The 22,888-nt window shown below is 38.0% G+C and overlaps 1 long non-coding RNA gene across 1 annotated transcript in view; it reads left to right on the top strand.

Annotated features, from left to right (window-relative positions):
• LOC125280912 (uncharacterized) overlaps positions 1-14,473 on the top strand; it is a 180,819-nt gene extending 166,346 nt beyond the window's left edge. The window contains exons 4-6 of the long non-coding RNA XR_007187773.2: positions 2,212-2,255; positions 3,807-3,857; positions 13,980-14,473. This is a non-coding gene — a long non-coding RNA (uncharacterized LOC125280912). The remainder of the gene's footprint in view (positions 1-2,211; positions 2,256-3,806; positions 3,858-13,979) is intronic.
• Positions 14,474-22,888: the final 8,415 nt, after the last annotated feature.

Below are 22,888 nucleotides of genomic sequence, written 5' to 3'. Positions count from 1 at the left end.
AATGTATTTTTAAATTTTTAAAAGATCATTCGCCACAACTGTGTCTGGGTGCATATATACGGGGGGGAAAATCAATGTTGAATTTTACAAATACATGCCTGTCTCTGCCCTCACTTTATCATTCCCATTAGGCAAATGACAAATAACATTATTGTGCAGAGTGGAGTTGTTTAGCAAGCTTGAAGAAAGTTTCAAGATGCTGGTCCTTTCGTTTTTTAAAGACAAGTTCTTTATGTCAGCTTTTCTTCAGCTTCATGTTCACATTGACCCACCCACACTGTGTTTATTATTTTTTAAGGTTCATGTTGAAATGGATGAATAGGAGATATTGCAGGTGGGTTTCCCCAAGCCTGCAGGCTGGAGTGAGGCTATAACAGAAAATGTCCACTAGATACCAGGGAAAAAACAGCAATCAGGCCCTGAATGGCAGTAAAACTGTGGTTGATAACCATAGAGACTGCTACAAAGCCTGACTTGACTTGGTTCATGGATTGGAGAGCTGGTCAGCCCAACTCACCATCCTCAGCACTTTGCACATTGCACCCTTCTTATGATGCCATCAGCATTTAGTAAAAGGATGCCAGGCTAGCCCTTACCTTTCTCCCTTAGAGAGATTCCAAACTGGGGAAGGAGCCTGCTTAAACTAGTAAAAGGACCCCTGCACTGGAGATAAAAAGATTGAGATGGAATCCTACCTGGGTGGACTTGGATGTGTCATTTCCCTGTGCTGGGTCTCAGTTTCCTCATCTGTAAAATGAAAAGAAGGGACAATGTGATTTTGACACTTCCCCGGAGCTCACACAGTCTGATTTTACTCATATGGAACACGTCTAACACATAAAATAAAAGAATATGCACTTCTTGGGGAAATAATGTGACAAACTTGACTTAAAAATAAATGTATAAGTGGTGATATGAGATGATTTAGGCTGACATGCAGATAAATATTTTAAATTTTAAATTATTTATCTCTTTTAATCTATATTAGAAAAGGTATGACTAGTACTTCAAACCTGTGATTACATTGTTATTGCTTACAATGATGATACATTTATTTAAGGCAAAAAGTGAGTTAATTTAAAATAGTAAAGAACTTGGCTGGCCTTTGTTTCTGGTTCCCTGGAGGTAACTTCTTAATCCTTGGAATCACCAAGTGATAGAAGTGTTTTTGTTATTCACTGTGGGTTTTTCAGAGTTTATGCTACAAAATGGCTTATGGTGGACACTTAGATAGTTTCAGGTTGGTGCCAGCCATGCTATAAAAACCAAAAACCAACCACGTGATTCAAAGAACAGGGTTCTAAGCCAAGAGACATCAACCAAACCTCTGGGGAGGTTGTAGATTGAGTGCAGTCATGTGACCAGTGAGTCACTCATGGCTGTGTAATAAAACCTCGATAAAAACTCGAGACACAATGGGGCATCTGGGTGGTTCTGTCCGTTAAGTGTCTGCCTTTGGCTCAGGTCATGATCCAGGAGTCCTGGGATTGAGCTCTCCATCAAGCTTTCTGCTCAGCGGGGAGTCTGCTTCTCTCTCCCCCACACCCCTGGCTTGTGCTTTCTCTCTCTGTCAAATAAATAAATAAAATCTTAAAAAAAAAAAAAAACAAAAGCAAACAACTCGAGACACTGAGTGCTGGCTGAGTTTCCTGGTTGGTGATACACAGTAATGTTGGTGATATACATCCTGAGAACATGGAAATTTTGTGTTTGGGATTCTCCTAGATCTTGTCCTATGTGTCTCTGCATTTAGCTGGTCCTGATTGTATTCTTTATAGTAGAACTGTGATCATAAGTATAGAACTTTGCTGAGTTCTGTGAATCATTCTAGCAAATTATCAACTTGAGGCAGCGGAGACCCCTGAATTTGTCTGGGAGCCCTGTGAGATTTTGTGGCTGGTGTCTGAAGGAGAGCTAGTCTTGTAGAGGACTGTTCCCTTAACTTTTGAAATTTGACCTAACTTTAGATAGTTAGTGTCAGAATTGCACTGCAAAGGGGCAATATTAAGTCAATAGCAATTTATTTAATAATAAAATGGTACATTTGGATATGGCCCAAATTCTGTACATGGTATAAAAATGACCAAAGTTTGGAAAACTCTAGCGTAATGTTCTCTGCATTAACTTTAAAACCTATTATGTCTTTTTTTATAATTTACTGCTCAGAAAAACCCTATGAGGTTGATAACTACTAAAATTTCCATTTTACAGATTAAGAAGCTGAGGCCTAGAGAGGTTAAATAAGGACGTTACAGGTAAGTGGCAGTGTTGGGATATGAACTTAGGCAAATGTCTCTCGAAAGGCTTTTCTTAGTGTGTTCATCACACTAGTAAAATATCCACCTTGTGGGGTGCCTGGGTGGTGCGGTAAGTTAAGTGTCCGATTCTTTGTTTGGGCTCAGGTCATGATCTCAGGGTCATGAGATCGAGCCCCGCATCAGGCTCCACATTCAGCAGTGAGTCTGCTTGAAAGATTCTCTCTCACTACATCAAAAACTAATGATGTACCGTATGGTGACTAACATAACATAATAAGAAAAAAGAAAGATTCTCTCTCCCCCCTCGCCCGTCCCCCCCACTTTCTCTCTCTCTAAATAAACAAATAAATAAAATATTTAAAAAAATATCCACCTTGTAGGATCACTATAAAGATTAAATGACATATTGCATATAAAGCTCATCGAAGGACTTCTAACAGACTCAGTAAATGTTAGCTTTTGTTATTCCTGTTGTAATTAGATATATATTTCTGTATTTAATGATATCAGTCCTTAAAGTAAATTAGGGGACATCTGATTTGGTCATACCCTATAACATTGTCTAGAATCGATTGGAAGACTTATGTAAGCTTTGTTTTATATGGAAAAGAGGAATTTTCTGTCTGTAAGGTAGAGAAGGTACAGGACTTGCATTGCAGACTTTCCCAGGCATAGAGCAATCGCTTTTCCAGGCAAGGAATATCATTAAGTCCAAAAGTAAAGTCAGCATGACAATGAACCTGGATTTTACAATCTTTTCTTGGTATTATATAATTCTAGGTCAGGTAGTAGAAGACAAAGAGAGGAGAAATTTTAGCTAACATAGCAAAGCGTGCGTTTTGAGATTCATTTAGGTGACTACAGTGCCTTAGTTAGTTAGAATGCTCTAGACCGGTAATTTATCTTTATTTGTCAGCTCCCTAGGGATGAGTTTTTATGAAGGGCAAAAAGTAGGAAGCAAAAATAACTGCCAGTTTTTGACTAGTGATTGTCTTCCAATTTTGGGGTGGTACATCTCTAAAAGTCTTTTGTTAGAAGAAAACCTCAATACTCCCCTAAAAGATTAAATGTATAACTTAGCAGGAATTGGGAAACATATTAATAGTTCACGTATTTTCTTTCACATGAACATATGATGATATTAACAATATTGGCTGGGAAGTGATACCTAGATATATCAGTTTAAGAAAAAACACAAGTCTATTAGAATGAAGGGGCTTTTGACATAACCTAAGGAACATTTTAATAAGAGCACTTTTTCTGGCTGCAGTATTGAGTGAGTCAGTTATAAGCTCTGAGAAGTGACTCTGTGTTTCCATGGAGGAAAGAGCAAAGGGAGGAAGATCCTATCTCCCTTGCAAATTCACTGACTCCATGGAGGAAGGGAAGAGTAAAGGAATCTGATTTTAGCACAGTAGGGGAAAATAAACAGATTCAACTCCAGAACCCAAAGGAAAGGGTAAATGGGTTGCTATAAGTCAGCTCTATCCTAGATGGTCAGTTTCCAGTGGACACAAATTACATGTGTTTTTCTTGCTTTCTCCCTAGGCCTGATCAGTTGGCCACTTAAGTGATTCCATTGGAGCAGCTGTAACACTGGTCAGTGTGTTGGAAATTCTGTTTTCTGACATGTTTAGAAAGGTGCTACTCTATTTGGATTAGTTAAATATTCTGATTAATAGAGGTTATCATATATATTATGGCAGATGGCAGTTGTAATACTCATTGATTCATTCATCTGCCCAGGAAATGATTATTGAAGACTTTCCATGTATAGGCATGATTTTAAGTACTGTGGATACAAGATGCTTCTGAAGAGTATAAATGAGATTCTTGCTGTTTTGGAATTTACATTTTAGTGGGAGAAGACAACACACAAAATCATAAATGAAGACCATGATTTCAAATTGTAAAAAGTGCTTGAAGAAAGTTAACAGGGTACTGTAATTAGAAAGTGACTGCCGGAAGGTGGGATGATTTAGAGTGTGTGGTCAGGGAAGGCTTTTCTGAAGAAGTGCCATCATAACTGAGACCTAAATGATAAGAAAGAACCAACACTATAAAGGATCTTCAACTGAGAGAACATCAAGTGCAAAGGTCCTGAGGTTGAAGCAAGGTAGATGGGCTTAATGAACAGCAAGATGAGTGTGGGGTGAGAGTGTTGTGAGCAAGGAAAGTAGGGTGGAGAGGTCAACATGGTAGGCAGAGGACAGATAATGTACAACCTTAAAACCTTGAGGTTCAAAAAGTCTGGGATTTTATTTTGTATATGATGAGATCCATTGAAGCAAAGGAGTGACATGATATGGTACCTATTTTATTTATTTTTTTATAATAATTTTTTATTATGTTATGTTAGTTACCATACAGTACATCCCAAGTTTTTGATGTAAAGTTCCGTGATTCATTACTTGTGTATAATACCAGTGCACCATGCAATATGTGCCCTCCTTAATACCCATCACCGGCCTATTCCAATCCCCCACCCCCCTGCCCTCTAAAGCCCTCAGTTTGTTTTCCAGAGTCCATAGTCTCTCATGGTTGATCCCCCTTCTGTTTACCCCCCTTCCTTCCTCCCTTTCTTCTCCTACCAATCTTCCTACTTCTTATGTTCCATAAATGAGTGAAACGATGTGATATGTTACCTATTTTAAAGCATACTTGTACAGTGGATGTATGGGGGGTGCTGTTTAGAAGACTAGGCTTATCAGTGCTTTTAAAAGTCCAAGAGAACTGAGGAGAAGAAATGGCAGTATTTATTAAACAGAAGAAATGGAACCTAGAGTCAGGCCTGGCTCTGTCACTCATTTGCTGTGCTTAGTTAAGACCCTTCTCTCTCTGGGCCTCAGTCACATCATCTGAGACAGAAAAAAATCATCTTTAATACTGGATGCCCTTCCAAGTACCCCTGCACACCAGCATTGTGTGGTTCAGTAGTTTGTGACCCTTTAAAACGAGTAAAACTTCCAAGATTGAAATCACAAACTATAACCAACCCAAGCATGATTGATGGAAACCAACCAGGTGAAAGTAAATCTTTGGAATGTCATCAATCCCCATGAACTGGTGTGTCATCTCTTTGTTTGCATGAACTCAGCACATACTAAACACCTTTGTTTGGTGGCTCTTCATTGCCTCTATTTTTTTATGTTTATCGTTTGCATTTGCGACTTCTTGACACTCCTTGGGCCCAACACTGGTCCTGACTGCACCTAGGCTGGGTAGCTTAAGGACCTCTAGCAAGAGAAAGCATGTCTGACAATCTTTTTGTTTCTGATTTCATTGGAATATACACCATTTTGTTGAGTCTGTGTGTCAGCATTGGCCCTTAGAAGTAGGACAAGTGGATGTGAAGTAAATTGTGCTGTTCTCAGTACCTCGGCAGTCTGGGATTGTTGCAGATCCAGAGCAAACTGAGAGGCTTAGCATTCCTGCCTAACCTCATGGCTTCTTCATGCAGATATCAGGAGCCCAATTTAATAATAAGGTGGTGCCCTAAAAGGTATACATCATTGGACCCATTCCTCTCACCCCCATTCCCATAGAAAGGGATTTTTCCCCCTTAAATTGACATTGTTATGGTTTAATTTATTTTAAATGCCCCGTCTGGATTTATTATTTAAGCGTTTAATTTTGAAATGCCTGTATTGTCATATTCCCTTTTTAGCATGGAGTGATTGGGAAACTCAAACTAAAACTAAAGAAATATTGAGATGTTTTAGAAAAGAGTGTGGATAAATACACCATACTGTTTATCAAGTATTATTTGACTATTTCTTGAGTGATAGCACCTGATTTTATCACTGGTCTAGCATTTAGGTAATTATCTCTGCTGGATATGTTAGTTTTGATTGCTGTGTGACAAGTTGCCACAAATTTAGCAGCTTAAAACAATACCCGTATTTCTTCCATGTGTCAGAGGTGAGAAGTCCAAATGGGCTCAGCTGGGCTCTCTGCTCAGGGTAACAGAGGCTGAAATCAGGGTGCTGGCTGGGCTGAGATCTCATATGCAGGCTGTGGGGGAATATCTGCTTCCAGGCTTAACTTGGAAAGGATGAATTCTTGGAAGAATTCAGTTCCTGTGGTTGTAGCACTGAGATCCCTGATTCCTTGCTGGAATTCCAGCTCTTAATTAGAGGCAGCTTGCATTCCTTGCTCCTTCTGCAAGATAGTAAAAATGCATGTGTTGAATCATTCTCTTGCTTTGAATCTCTCTGACTTCCTTTTGTGCAACCAGCCAGAGAAAGCTCTGAGCTGGTCTCATGTGATTAGATCAGGGATACCCAGATAATCTCCCTATATTCAGGTTGACCATGTCATAAAATATAACTTAATCATGGAAGTAAAATCCACTGGATTCAGTCTTGGAGATTGTACAGGCCATCTATTCCATGGGGTGGGAAATCTAGGGGCTTATCCTAGAATTCTGCCTACCACATTAGTTTAACACAATTTAATTGGGATTTTTTTTTTTTAAGTTACCCAAAAGCAGGCTTGAATTTGGGTTCCAGTAGCTTATTTGGGAGGTGGTTCTGGTTAGCCCAGTGAAAGAGCAGAGAAGTGAGACAGGGAAGAGAGGAAAGTCAGGTAAGGAGTAAGTTACTACTGTAAGCGACAAGGGTTCATCTGGGGACCCTCTAAGAGAGGGTAGCACATCCCTCAGAACTGTTCACTCCTACCTACCCCCATGGGTTGAAGATTGCTGGGGGCGGGGAGGGGGCATTGATATCCCAGTGTTTCTGGTCTATGCTATGTGAGAGCAGGACGTGGTTTAGAGGCCAGAGAATGCTTGTGGCATGAGACTCAGGACAATGCTGGGGTGTAGGTTCACTGCAGGCAGTCACTAAGGGCTGCCTGCCAGCTTGGAACTTCACCTTTATCATCTTTCAGTTCCTCAATTTAGCCAGGGAGTAGGAATTATTGTTGCCATTTTGCACATTAGGAAACTGAGGTTTAGGCTAGGTGGCTTGTCTCAAATTGCTCTGCAAGTAGGTGATGGGCTATATTTAATCTACGTTGTCCAACTCACTCATAGGCTACAAGGGAAGACAGAAGCCACAAGCAAGTCCCCTGCTTCTGGTGTTACTCAGCATCTTTTTGAATCTATTTTTCAAACAACTGGGGAATAAATACGTGCTGATGAGATTTTGAATAAAGGTGATCAGAATGACAATAAATAATCCATGGAGGCAAAATGGAGGAGGTCCCCACTAATTCTCAAGGGAAAATTCAGGGCTATCTCACATTCGTTTGCTTCCATTGTAGACTATTAGACCATGCTTACTAATAAAATCTCACATGATGAATGTGCTTTAATATTCTTGTTTAGGATGTCATTTACTCCCCATCTACTTTTGTGGTTCATAGAAGAGGTGTGATAGTGCTGTCATTTTGAGCTTGGGTTTTAGAGTCAGTTTTTCCTGAGTTTAAACCTATGCTCTGCCTTCTTGTGTGATCTGAGATATAGACTAAGGCAGGGAAGGGGAGGCTCCTCTGTCCTCAGTGTCTTCTTGAAAGAATATGCTAAACCAGAAGGCATATTAAAAGTGTTTAGTATTATGAAGTTCTCAGTATTTGGTAGCTACTGTTATTATTATTCTCATTGACAGATGAAAAACTAATGTTCAAAGAGAAGTGACTTGCCCAAGGCCATCTTCTAGCTGGTGGTAGAATTAGGGTTAGAACCCAGATCTGGGTGAAATCTGTCCTGTCTTCGCTGCAAAGAAGATAAGAATTTTCCTTGCTCTTCTCCAAGATGCAGGATAACACCCAAGTGAATCATCTAGTACCTTTCAAGAGGCACTTTGGTCCTCCCAGGACAGCCGATTCTCAGCACCAGGTGCAGGGATCTATACCAAGGGAATTAAATGGATGCAGCATCTTCTTCCCTTGGAAAGTCTTTTCCGCAGTCCCTCTAGGCACATGGCCCTTAGTGTACTATTCTAGAACTCAAAAAAAGGCAGAGAAATGGTTTCCAATAGGTGCTGGTAGAGAGCTGACCACCTCCTTGGTGGTCCTGAATGTATTTTAAGGCTGACTTCTCTGTATTGCAGTCACCACAGGCATTTGACCTTATGGTGGCAAACTGTGCCAGTTAATTTCTGTGTGAGGAGCTACTTTTTTATTAAAGAGTTACTTTTGAACAAAAAGCTATGGAATATTTTTCCTTGTCTACCTTAATAGGCAAATTGAAATTCTAGATTTTTCTGTAACTAATTTCTATTTAGCTTTTCCTTCACAAACCTTCAATTTAATCAACATGTATTGAATGTCTACCATCCACCATGTTCCAGGTCTTGGGGATACAGTAATTAGCAAAATATACAGAGCTCCTGCCTTCATGGAGATTATATTGTAGTGGGGCAGGGGGAAATTGGTAATAGACAAAATCAGGTAAATTATATAATATGTCCAGAAAATAAGATAGGGAAGAGAGGATAGAGAAGGCCAGAGGTTTATATGACAATGGTCAGGGGAAGATGCTCTGAGGAGGTGATATGTAGATCAATGCTTGGAGGGAATGATATAGAGAATCATGCAATATAAAGATAGAAGGAAGTGTTAGTTTGAAGCCCATCTGGTATGTGATTTGAGGAATAGTAAGGAGGACAGTGTGGCCGGACAGAATGAGACAGAGAATTGTAATAGATGAGGTTCTAGGGAAATAGGAGCCAGAATATAGACGGGCTGATGTGCCATTGTGAAGACTTCAGTTTTAGCAGTGATGGCTCACTCAAGCTGCCCTCATAGTGTCTCTGGCCTCATAGTTTTCTTCAAAAATATAAAATAGCGTATCTAGAAGAAATGTGGAACTAATGGTGCTTAGATTTAATGCTATTCAAATACCACAAAATAGGAGGTTCAAGTCTCAGTACTAAGAATTGGAAAAGATATATTTGGGATATTCCTCTGCTACCCCATGGCACTTTAATAATGAGATCCAGCTAAACTTGTGTTTATTCTGGTCCTTTAAGTTTTAGGGTTTTGTTTTTGGATTTGTTTTTTTGTTTTGTTTTGTTTTTTCTTTCATGTGTTTTGTTGTTTTGAGCTAAAAATCATTCTCTAAAAAGGAAATTTCAGAAAAGAACATCAAATGTACTAGCACAATTTTAACCCTCTAGATCAATCCCTCACTTGGAAAGTGTAGTTTGAATAATTAAAATCAATTGTTATGCTTTTTGCTACCACCATGATAGCATATTCCTGTCAAAGAGTTCCTGTGGGCTCTAGAGTAAGTTTGCTAATAGGATGTGGACCATCTATAGCTAAACCATTTTCAGCAAAAAACCATAAAGCTCCAATTACACAGGCTATTCTTTAAAAAATCCTTCATGGTGATTCTATTGAGCCACATTACAAGAAGCAAAATTACATTATTAAAATGATCATTTGATTATTTTTGTCTTTTTTTTCTCTTCTTGCTGCTGGGGAAAAAAACTCATTTCAGATCTACTTAGGATTTATTGCTTCTAAGAATTTTCTCTAAAATAGAGGGTAGCAGGAGAGCTACAAGACACTTTGCAAGTAATAATGGAGCAGCTTACTGTGCTAACCAATAAACAAATATTAAATAAGTGCACTTGAAAAAAATGTACTGGAACAGTGGTATAACTGCCATAAACTGCACCAGAATCATTTACAGATTGCTGTGCCCCACCCTCTGAGTTTCTGAATCAGTAGCAGGCCCACAGAGTCACATTTTTCACAAGGGGTGATAATGCTGCTTGTTTTGGGACCCATTTTAGGAAACACTGTGCTAGGACCATGATATGCAAGGCTGCCTTAGGTCCTGGATTTTATTCCAATGGTTAGTATTGGTTCCCGTCTGAGTGAGTCTAGATAATAGATATTTAAGAATTTAGCTTTAATGTATATTCAATCTAACAAGTGTCTAAGGTGTAATATTAAGTTCAGCAAGGCTTCAGAATTAATTTGAATGAGGTTCAAGTTTTTGAAAAGAACATGGTCAATTTTAGAGTGTTTCTTGATCGGTTTTGGATCTACTAAAGCCAATTATTTTAAAACCCATTCTCCATACCAATTGCTTAACTTTTTGCTTTATACACCTTCTGGCTACACCATAGTTTCACTTACTTATTTTCCCACCCAAAATACCTCCCACATTGTTGTCTGTCTAAATAAACCTGACCCAAGACCTCGGTCAAATCCCAACTCTTTTATGAAACCTCCCATAATTCAGTTTCTCCTTCCTCTGAGAACCTATAGCTTTTATTACTCAGACAATTAACATGGAATGAACCAGCGACCTGTTTTTGCTCTGCATTACAAGATTAACCTGGTGTGGTTATCTGAGCTTTTGCAGGAATATGTTTGACCTCCTCAACAGACTGCAAGCAGAAATTGTGAGCAGAGATTGAGGCTACCATGCAGTTGATGTGTTAATATGTGTTTGAGTTTGACTGAAGGCACAAATTCTACCAAGCTAAGCATGCACTATCTTAAATATAAGAAAAAATAATTAATGTGCATTGAACACTTACTCTATAGGATTTTATCATCTCATTGATTCTCTATAATAATTATATGATGTTGATACCATTATTATCCTTGTTATACCACTGAGAAAACAAAGAACGCAGTGAAGTGCCTTGCAGAAGTTCACACATCCAAAAAGGGTAGAGGTAAGATTGGAAGCCAGTCAGGCCCCAGAGCCTGTACCTTATTCTTTGCAGTATTACTGAACATGATCCTTTTCCTACCCTCATTCTTGGCAGCTCATTCCTTCAACTCTGTGGAGTACACAGTATGAAGCTAGTTTCTCTTCCCTCTGCCCCAAACTCATTTGAAACCACAGAAACCACATGAAAAATGGAGTCTGGCCACCTCCAATCTATGCATCCCAGAACTCTCCTTCTGTAATGATTCACCATCAAGGGCTCTAGAAGCCACAGCAGCAATAAAGGACTCTTGTATTGATCTACTTTGAAATTATAGAGGAAAATAAATTACCCTGAATTTTTTATTGGCATCGAGTGCTAAGTCCAGACAGAATATAGAAAAAATTAGCTTTTAAGGTTTAATTCAAAAGTCCCTTGCAAACTATGGATGCAGGAAAATGAATCATTTTATATTAGGGGATAGAGAGATAATGATAATAAATGCCTCTTTGAAAGTTTTGGTTTCCAAACATAAGCCCTTCCCTAATAGTTCATCAAAGTTGATTAGAAGCTCTAAAAATCCCATTATGGCCCAAAGCTGGTAACTCTTCATTTCCCTTTTGTAGAAAGATTTGGTCTGATAATATCCAAATAATAACCATTGATTGAATAAGATCCATTCTATGTGATTATACTATATGTACATATTAATAATTAGATGCTGGATAATCATCTTACTGTCTTTATTTTTTAAGTAATGTCTGAATCCAGCATTGTTTTAGACATTCAAAGAATACATTATATGCAGAAGAAGAAAGAGTCTTCCTTCAGTATCCGTCTCCCACTTGCTCCAGTCCACCCCTGTTCTCAGCTGTAGCCACAGCCAGTAGAGGAGTAGACATCCCTTATTCCCCTTGCTGCACACACATATATGCATATGTGCATGTACAGAAACAAAAATACTTTTTTCTGTAAATAGGATCATACTATAAAATTTATTCTGTCTATGACCCTTTTTTTTGCATTTGAAATGTTGAGATGTTTCCATTTTAATTTGACACAATGCCTCTTTTTCATCCTTTTTAAAGGTTTTAAAGTTAGTTTTAAATACCCTTGGCGTTATTCTATATTCGATTTAACATTGTTTTTATACGTATCTGAGATATCGGGGGTTTTTTGAGTACAGTTGACACACAATGTTACATTAGTTTCAGATGTATAACTCAGTGGTTTGGTAAGTTTATGCATTAGGCTATGATTACCTTAGGTATAGCTACTATCTATCCCATTACACCGCTTATTACAATATCATTAACTATATTCCTTATGCTCTGCTTTTTATTCCCATGACTTACTCATTTCATAACTGGAGTCCTGTATTTCTCTCTCCCTTTCACTCATTTTACCCAAACCTCCCCTCTGGCAACCATCAGTTTGTTCTCTGTATTTATAGTTCTGATTCTGCTTTTTGTTTCTTTATTCATTTTTTTGGATTCCATTTATGAGTGGAATCATATGGTATTAGTCTTTCTCAGTCTGACTTATTTCACTTAGTGTAGTACCAGCTAGGTCCAACCATGTTGTCACAATATCATCTTTTTTTATGGCTATGTAATATTCTTACACACACACACACACACACACACCACATTTTCCTACCCATTTGTCTATTGATAGACACGTTGCTTCTGTGTCTTGGCTATTTTAAACAATGCTGCAATAAACATAGGGGTGCATATATCTTTTTGAGTTAATGTTTTCATTACTCCTAGGTAAATACCCAATAATGAAATTATTGGATCATGTAGTACTTTTATTTTTAGTTTTTTGAGGAAATTCCATACTGTTTTCCAGAGTGGCTGCACCAATTTACATTCCCACCAACAGTACATGAGGGTTACCAACATGTCTTCTTGATTTTAACCATTCTAACAGGTGTGGTGATGGTTATTATGGTTTTGATTTGCATTTCCCTGATGATGAGTGAGGTTGAGCATCTTTTCATGTGTCTGTTGACCATCTATATCAGGGATGTTGTTAAAACAACATCAGGTATGGTGAAGTTAACAGATTAGGAGACAGTTGCCATTGAAAAGATGGTCTGTTCTCAGTGGTTCGCAAGAGGAAGGAGCATGCTATGCCATGCAGGACCACATGGAGGAAGTACCATGGTTGGACAGAAGCTACAGTGAGGGGAGAAAAATATAGTCTTTATTGTGGGTTTTGTGGGAAGAAATGGGTGAGGTGAAGTAAGCAAACTGAGCAAGTTCAGGATTGGATAGTTGGAATACTTTCAGCCGACTCTGGGATATAGGGGTGGTCCCTGGCCCTGGAGTGATTTAGGGCAAAAAGAATGTTGGCTTGGTGTGTGAAAGTTAAATAAAGGACATGATTAGCGGTATGGGCTCTGGATTGGTTGGTTTGCACATGAGACGCAAGCTTGTAGGAAAGTTCTTTGTAGTCTCTAAAAATTAGCTAGCCCTTGGAAAAGTGGTCCCTCCCTGGTTCCATAAGTCCCCAAGATGTTAAGGCATCATAAAACATAGAAAATGAAAAACATGATTAATGCAAACAGTTCTTCATTTGCTGAACATTTTACTTTTTCTAGCGTGTTATCATTGTTCTTATTCTGCCTACCTCACGAAGTGCGAAAATCAAACAAGACAATTGATGTGCAAAGACCATCAATTGAAAAGTGATAGATATATGAAGGGATGCTAATATCATCTATAGTACCCACTGTTGAATATACCATAGCTATAATGTTTTATATATTATCATATATTATGTCTTTTCCTATATAGTAATTAAGATGTAAATGAAACCTCATATTTAAGCCAGTGTTTGACAGTGTTGTGAAGAAACACAGCTTACATTCATTTTGTATAGTCCCCATAGTGATGCTGTCTACTAGCTCTTGTCTCAATTTTACAGAGAACACTTAGAGGCTATGAAAAAATAATGTGTCGAAGGTCTCTTAGTTCCTAAGGAAAACAGCCAGCTATTGTTTGAAACTTAGTTTTCTCTGACCCTAACGTTCTTACTATGCATTTCTGACCCTATCTGGTTCCAATACTTTGCTTTTTCTTTCTCTTACATGTAGCTGCTAATTGATCTCCATCTATAAGGGAGCCCTACCTTCAGCCCCCTGAGCTTGGAAACTGAAATAACACCATAGTAACCTGCCTGACAGAGGTCCTTATGAGATTTCACAATGTCCCTGCCAAAGGCTGAGGTCACCCCAAACCCTGATCTGTCCCACGGATCCTACTGCCTGCCCAGAGAGTCTCCAGATGCAGATTTCCTCCTGGATTCCCTTTGGTGATTCTGGCCAAGATTTCCCCACTGCCTCCAGAACCTCAGGTGCCTGCCGCTTGCTTATTCCATGACCCATTTTATGTTAAGTCCTTTTAATAGTCTGCAGTGCCTGCCAGGCTGGGTTTTTCCTCAGCATCTGCAGTAGCTCTATGTCTCATTGTCACTCCAGTTCCAGGACCAGCCCTTGTAGCCAATCAGGCTGTGCTCAGTTGTGCCTCCAGTTGAGGTCTTTTTAGTGCCCTTTCCCCTCAGTTGCCCTCTACCTCAGAGATCAGATAAAGCCCCTTACTCTTAGTTCTTGTTTTATTTATTTTTATAAAGATTTTTATATTTATTTAGAGAGAGAGCAGAGATGGAGGGGAGCGGGGAGGAGCAACAGAGGGATTGGGAGAAAGAATCCTCAAGCAGACTCCCAGCTGAGCATGAGCCCCACATGGGGCTCCATCCATCTCACAACACTGAGATCATGACCTGAGCCCAAATCAAGAGTCATCGCTTGCTAACCGACTGTGCCACGTAGGCTCCTCAATTCTTGTTTTAAAATATCACTCACCTGATCCTACTTTCTCTGGAGTCCTTTTGTCTTCAGTGATATTGGGAATCACAACTATGATATAGATAGCCAACATTTATTGATCACCGACTATGATTTAGTGAATAGATAAGGCACTTTACACGTACTATCTCATTTGATCTCGCAATTTTTTCAGGTGAGTGTTATTAGCTCCGTTTCTAGTAGGAAGGAATTGTGCCTCAGGGAGGTCATCCAGTCTGTGCAAGATCACACAGCTAACCAAGGAAAGATGATGATTGCCATTTATCTTTAACTGACTCTAAAGACCTTATTCTTCCTGTTATTCTCTGCCTCTTTAAAACTGGATACACTAAGTTCTGGTCATCATGGGCTAATATGTCAACACTTAACCCATCTGAGTTAAGCTGGATGATGGGGATAGGATGATCACAACAACTAATGCTAGCCTGCCAGGATCTGTACTCTCAGGGCAAGCAGACCTCAGTGCATCTTTCAAATCTTCATTCTTACTCTCACTTACAAGATGAACTCTGTCCATCCTGTGAATTAAACCTACATCTGGGCTATATGGATGCTGCATGAGTAAAGCAGTGGGGGTCCTCATCAGCACAAGAGAAAAGGAAGAAGCGGAATTAAGGTATAAAGGCACTAAAGTGGATGTCACACAAATTGGATCCTAATCTTGTGTCTGGCTCCAATTCATATTTGAAATGTGGGGATTAGCCAGGAAGGACATCTCTTGTTGCAAATGCTATCGACTGGGTAGTACTGCCTCGAGTACGATGCTAGAAAGGATGTTTAGGCCATATCTGGGCTTAGTAGTGAATTTCTGGGTACAAGTGGTATGAGAGGGCCTAAGTACCAGGGATATCCTTCCCTGCAAACTATAAAATTTGAGCCCCAACATTCAGGAACTAGCATTCTTCACTTCATCTCCTTGTGACCCTCACATAGGAGATTCCAGGACATATCCCATTGAGAAATATTATGAGTTTCTTGTATGTTGACCTCTTCCATGACTCCAAGAAAATAACATACAGGTTAGCTGTGTAGCAGTGCTGACTACTGCTAAGAGATCTGTTTAATATATATTTAAAAAGGAGTTTTGCTTGAAAACCCAAAGACCTGACATCCTTAAATTCTTAAGGCACAATCTATATTTTAATTTTCTTTGTCCTCAATTATGCCAGCACTGTAGTAAGCATACACTACATAGACTGGAAAGAAAATCAACTCCTTAATGGGAGAGCCAAAAGTAGTGGAGGTGTTGAAGGTTATTTTTTCCCTGTTGTCAATGTTAGCTGGAAGTTGAAGCACATTTTTTGACCCTAGAAAGTTTTTGCCTAGTCTTCCCTTTCCTTTTAGCCTTGTTTTTCTCCCAGCATGCATTTGTCCTTCGCCCAAACCCCTTTTCATTTTATGCAGATTATTCCTGCTACAGGGAGGCAGTTTGCCCTCCATTACCTTGCATGACATAAGAAGCCCATGATATGGCAAAGCACAGGGGAGTTGTTATGCTTTAACTGGCTTGGGCACTCCAGAGACCCTCTGTGACAGTGATACAGCAGGAGCCAACTAGGGAAGCCAAACTGTAAGTTATAAAGCCCTTAGTAACCTTCCATCTAAACCTATGCCTTTTTTCATACATTTCCCTTGCTCTGGGTTTTGCATCTGTAAATCTGTAAGCAAATGTTCCTTTTATGATAAGGAAACCACAAACTAGCCCTAGCATCCCTTTGTGACACTGATTTGGCAATTCTATATTGGAATTCCCATTTTGGCCTTGTCCAAGACTCATTCCCCCATTGCTGTCACCAGTGGTTACTTACCCTTTCCCTAACCAGCTAGTGTGCTTGGGACCTTGAACCAGATGGAATCACATTCTTGCATACTTAGTAGCAGCAACAGTAAGAATTAACACCAAAGAACAGTTCTTTGTTGGACCCATCATAAGTAATATGGAGGCTCTCACAGGTGATAGATCGGTCTAGGCTTTTGGGACAGTATCTGCACATAAGCTGCTCTTTTATCTCAGGACCAAGGGCACAACATTGTAACACTTTCTGTCCTTAAGCTCTTTTCAAAACTCCTTGCACTTCTATGTTGAGCTTTTTCATTGTCTCTCTTTTTTCTCCTTTGTCCCAATTTTTATTGTCAGATGTGATTTCTAGGAGGCTCTGATTATGCCTGCAAATTATGGGAAACGTTGTCCACTGTGTTCTTTCTACATCTGTTCTGAGGTTCTCTACTGTATCCATTTTACAGTTTCTTTTACATATTTTTCTTTCTTTCCTGCCCCCCACTCATCAACTTAAAAATTATCCCCTCTGTTCACTTCTTGCTATTCAGGGTTGGGGGTGACCTGGGAAAGAGCCTGCAGTGGAGTCCAGAGCTGTCCTTCATGACCTCCTTGGCCACTCATTCTCCTTCTCAAACATGTTTCCTCATCTGTTAAATGAGAGGGTTGACCTAGATAATCTCTAATTATCTAATAATCTCTTCCATGATATACTATGATTCTAGTTGATTCATAAGTAATCATACCTGAAATTTATTGAATGTTTAATGAGTGCTGGTCATTGAGCTCAGTACTTTTCTTGTATGCAAATGAGATACATACAAACTGCACAATATCCCTAGATGATAATAATAATAATGGCAATAGAAGCAGGTATTTGAGGATGTGTCCTATGTGTCAGGTGCTGTGTTAAGCTCTTTCTGTATATTATTTCATTAAACACCCACAATATTACTTTATGGATTTGGTTATCATGCCTACTTTACAGATAAAGAAACAGAAACTCAGAAAGATTTAAATAGCTCATCAAAGATCATGCAGCCAGAAAGTGGGGTGTGGGGATTTGAATTCCAGGCTGTTTTACTCCAGAAGCTGAGATCTTTTCTGGGTTAAATGATTTTAGTAGTTATTTTCATAGCGAGTGCAAGGTTGGCCTTTGATTACCACTGCTAAATATATTTCAGGAGCATGAAGCAAAGGGATCCTGAAAATATTAATAATTTGGCAAGGGAAAGAATAAGGCACAGAAAAAGAAGGCAATTGTGGAAAGAGCTAGCAGGAGAGGAAACTCAGTTCTAAGCAAAGAAAAAGCAAACCCAGGAGGAGGCCTTCCAAAAGCTTATGGAGACAAGGAGGGAATAATTGAAATTAAGAAGATTATAAACCCTGTGGGCCCGGGTGACCCTGAGTCCCTCAGCAGGGACCCACGAGGACTGACTTTTCAATGGTCCATGAAATCAAAAGACAATTAATGAATTTAGCTTGTCCTGTGCCTTGGGAGGAGGTAACACAGTTCAAAGTTAGTTCACCGCAAGATACAATATAATTAGAACACTTCAGAATCAAATTTTTGATTCAAAAAAAAAAAAGCCTCAAAATAAAGTATTGAATCAGGTATGGAAATAGGAGAGGCAATTAAGTTAATTCAGTGAACTTTTGAATGCCAACCATTCCTGAGTTGTTAAGAAGCCTATGTTGTCAGCTGAGGAATTTGGATTTAATCCCTTCACTCACTATCTATATTTAACAAATTCTTAATGTGTCACATCTGTTACCTTGATATTTCCAACTTGAGAGATGCACCCAAGAGGTGAATCACTGTAGTATTCTTGCAGTGGAGGCTAGGAAAGTAGACGAGATGCTTTTAAACTTAAGATGCATGAATATCACAGAAAACAATAGGTGAAAAATGCAACTAATTTTATAGAATGAGGGCACCTTTAAAAGTTACCTCTCATACTACAGACAGACCATCTACTGAAGATAGGAGCATGTCCCCATCTTTTGCCCCAAACAATACACCTTTATAAAGGTTATGTGTCAGTGGCCTGGAGGTTACATGACTGTTTTCAGTGGGATATTCTAATAGCAACACCTAGTCTTACTACATCTCTCCCTGAAGGTATCAAATCCCTTCAATTGTTTGTTTAATACCTTTTCTCTGCAGATATCCTCAAGGGAGAAAGAGAAGAAAAGCACTAGTAAATGTGTATAGGAATTGTGAATTAGATCCCAAGGTTATTTTTTCCCTTTTATTCCACCATTCCTCATGGACACTGATGACCAAACATGTGCTCATACCAAAAACCTAAGGAGTCCTTCTGAATTTTTCCCTCTCTCTTACCTCACACATCCAGTCAAGCAACAAATCCTGTTGTTGACACTCGAAAGTATTTTGGAAGTGGCTGTAGCCACCATCCTTGCCTTCTGGATTGCTAAAATAGCCTCTATTACTCTTCTTGATTGCATTCTTTCTCCCTTCTAGTATATTCTCCAAAGAGCAACCATATAAACATTAAATAACAACAACAGCAACAACTCATCACATACAAGTTAACCCCTATGAGGTTATCAGCAGATTACTCAGAAGAAACTGCAGGCCAGGTGACAGTGGGATGATATATTTAAAGTGATGAAAGAAAACAAAAACAAAAACAAAAAACTGCCAACCAAGATTACTTTCCCTGGCAAAGGATTCCTTCACAAATGAAGGAAAGATAAATACCTTCCTAAACAGAAGCTGATGGAGTTAATCACCATTAGACCTGCCTTATGAAAAATGCTAAAGAAAGTTTTTCAAGCCCAAATGAGAGGATGTTAATAAGTAACCTGAAAACATATGAAGATATAAAACTCACTTGTAAAGATAAGTATACAGTCAAATTCAGGATACTTGAATACTATAATGGTGGTGTATAAATCACTTAGGTATATAGTATAAGGGTTAAAAGACAAAAACATGGGGTGCCTGGGTGACACGTTCGGTTAAGCATCTGCCTTCAGCTCAGGTCATGATCCTGGGGAACTGGGATTGACCCCTGTGTCAGGCTCCCTGCTCAGCAGGAAGTCTGCTTGTCCCTCTCCCTCTCTCACCCCTCCCCCACTAATGCTGTCTCGTTTGCTCTCTCTCTCTCTTTCTCTCAAATAAGTAAAATCTTAAAAAAAGACAAAAATATTAAAACTAACTACAGTTACAATAATTTGTTAATCGAAATAAAAAATATATATGCTATGACAGTAACACATAAAATGTGTGTATATGGGGCAGGTAAAAGTATAGTTTTTGTATGCAATCAAAGCTAAGTTATTATCAGCTTAAAATAGAATGTTATAATTATAAGATGTTTTGTGTAGCCCCATGGTAACCACAAAGCAATAATGTATAGTAGATACACAGAAGATTAAGAGAAAAGAATCAAAGTATATCACTATGGAAAATCATCAAATCACAAAGGAAGACAGCAAGAGAGGAAGAAAGAAGCAAAAGAACTACAAAACAGCCAGAAAACAATTAACAAGAGGGCACTAGTAAATCTTTACCTTTAAATAATTACTTTAAATCTAAATAGATTAAATTCTCCAATGAAAAGACATAGAATGGCTGAATTAAAAAAAAAATAAAGACCCAACTGTATGCAGCCTACAGGTGACTCACTTTAGGTTTAAGGGCACACATAGGCTGAAAGTGAAAGGATGGAAAAAGATATTTCATGCAACTAGAACCCAAAAGAGTGTAGGTAGGGGTAGCTATGTTTATATCAGACAAAATAGACTTTAGATCCAAAATGTAGCAAGAGACAAAGATAATCATTAATATAGTGATAAAGGCATCAGCTAATCAAGAAGATATAGCAATTATAAATATATGTGCACCCAACATCAGAGCACCTAAATATATTAAGCAAATATTAATAGATATGCAGGGGGAACTAACAATGCAAAAATAGTAAGGGGCTTCAGTTCCCCACTTTGAACAATAAGTAGATCATCCAGATAGAAATTCAAGAATGAAGTATTGGACTTTAACTATACTTTAGACAAAATGGAAAGAAAACAGAAGGAAAGAAATAACAAAGATCAGAGAGTAGCAATAAATGAAGTAGGCACTAGAAAAACAATAAAAAAGATCAACAAAATTAAGAGCTAGATTTTTGAAAGGATAAACAAAATTGACAAATCTTTAGTTAGACTAAGAAACAAAGAGAGAAGACAAATTAAATCAGAGATGAAAAAGGAGACATTGCAACTGAGGATGGAGAAATACAAAAGATTATAACAAAAGGAGGAGAAAAATCATATGATCTTCTCAAGAAAATGCAGAAAAAAAATTGACATTATGCAAAATCCTTTCATGATAAAAGATCTAAACAAGGAGAAAAGAAATGTACTTCAACTTGATAAAGGTCATATATGACAAGTAGCTAACATATTCAATAGTGAGAACTTGAAAGCCTCTTTTAGGATTTCTATTCGACATAGTATTGCAAATCCAAGTCAGGGCAATTGGATAAGAAAAAAGAAAAGAAAGAAAGAAGAGGTATCTAAATTGGAAAGGAAGAAATAAAATTGTGTCCGTAGATGCCATGATATTATATATAGAAAACCCCAAAGACTCCACCAAAAACCATTAGAACTAATAAAAAAAATTCAGTAAATTTGCAGTGTACAAAATACATACAAATATCAGTTGCATTTCTATATACTAACAACAGATAATCTGAAGGAGAAATTAAGAAAGCAATCTCTCTAACAAGAGGATATAACAGTTGTAAATACTTATGCATCAAACATAGAAGCACTAAAATTATTAAAGTAAATATTAACAGACTTATAGGGAGAAATAGACAGCAATATAATAATAGTAGGGGACTTTAGTACTCCACTTACACCATAGAAAATCAATAAAAAATATTGTCCTTAAATGACACATTAGACCAGATGGACTTAACAGATATTTAGAGAACATTCTATCCAAAGGCAACAGAATATGCATTCTTCTCAACTGCATGTGGAACATTTTCTAAGATAGATTATATATTGGGCCACAAAACAAATCTTAATAAATTTAAGAGGATTGAAATTATATGAAGCATCTTTTTCTAATCACAATGAAACTAGAATAAATTACATGAAGAAAACTGGACAACTAAAATATACATGGAGATTAAAATCATGCTACTAAATTTCCAATGGGTCGAAGAAGAAATCAAGAGAAATAATAATAATAAAAAAACAAAACTTGAGACAAAGGAAAATAGAAATGGAACAACCAAAATTTATGGGATACAGTGAGAGCAGCTCTAAGAGAGAAGTTCATAGCAATAAATGCCTAGTTCAAGGAACAAGAGAAGTCTCAAAAAAGCAACCTAAGTATATACCTCAAGGAAGAAGAAAAAGAGCAACAGATAAAGCCCAGAGAAGAAATAAGTGAAAAAGAGACTAAAAAAAAAAAAAAAGAAAAGAAAAAAGAAAAGATCAATGAAACTAGGAGATGGTTCTTTGAAAAGATAAAATTGACAAACATTTAGCTAAACTCACCAAGGGGAAAAAAAAAGGACTCAAATAAATAAAATCGGAAATGAAAGAGATGTTACAACTGGTATCACAGAAATACAAAGAATCATAAGAAACTACTATCAACAATTACGTACCAACATATTGGACAAACTAGAAGAAATGGATAAATTCCTAGAATCATACAACTGACCAAGACTGAATCACAATAAAATAGAAAATCTGAACAGACCAATTGATTACCAGTAAGGAAATTGAATCAGTAATCAAAAAACCTCCCAGTGAACAAAAGCCAGGACCAGATAGCTTTACTGGTGAATTTCACCAAACATTTAAAGAAGAATTAATACTAACCCTTCTCAAACTCTTCAAAAAGAAGAGGAGGGAATTCTTTCAAACTAACTTTATGTGGCCAACATTACCCTGACAACAGACAGAGACACTACAAAAAAAAAAAAAAAAAAAAAAAAAAAAAAAAAACTATAGAAAAGTACCTGTGATGAGCAGTAATGCAAAAATCCTCAAAAATATTAGCAAACTGAATTCAACAATACATTAAAAGGATCACACACTATGATCAAGTGGACTTTTTCCAGCAATGCAAAGATGGTTCAACATCTGCAAATCAGTCAATGTGATACACCACATTAACAAAAGAAAGTATACAAATCGTATGATTATCTCAATAGATGCAGAAAAAGCATTTGACAAAATTCAACATCTGTTTATGATAAAAATTCAACAAAGTGGGTATAGAGCAAATCCACCTCAACATAATAAAGGCCATGCATAACAAGCCCCCAGCTCATGTCATACTCAATGGTGAAAAGGAGATAACTTTTCCTCT

Source organism: Ursus arctos, unplaced genomic scaffold (genome assembly GCF_023065955.2).
Source record: "Ursus arctos isolate Adak ecotype North America unplaced genomic scaffold, UrsArc2.0 scaffold_14, whole genome shotgun sequence".
NCBI classification, from domain to species: domain Eukaryota; kingdom Metazoa; phylum Chordata; class Mammalia; order Carnivora; family Ursidae; genus Ursus; species Ursus arctos.
Note: the sequence above shows the minus strand (reverse complement) of the source record. Positions and strands in the feature narration are given on the sequence as shown.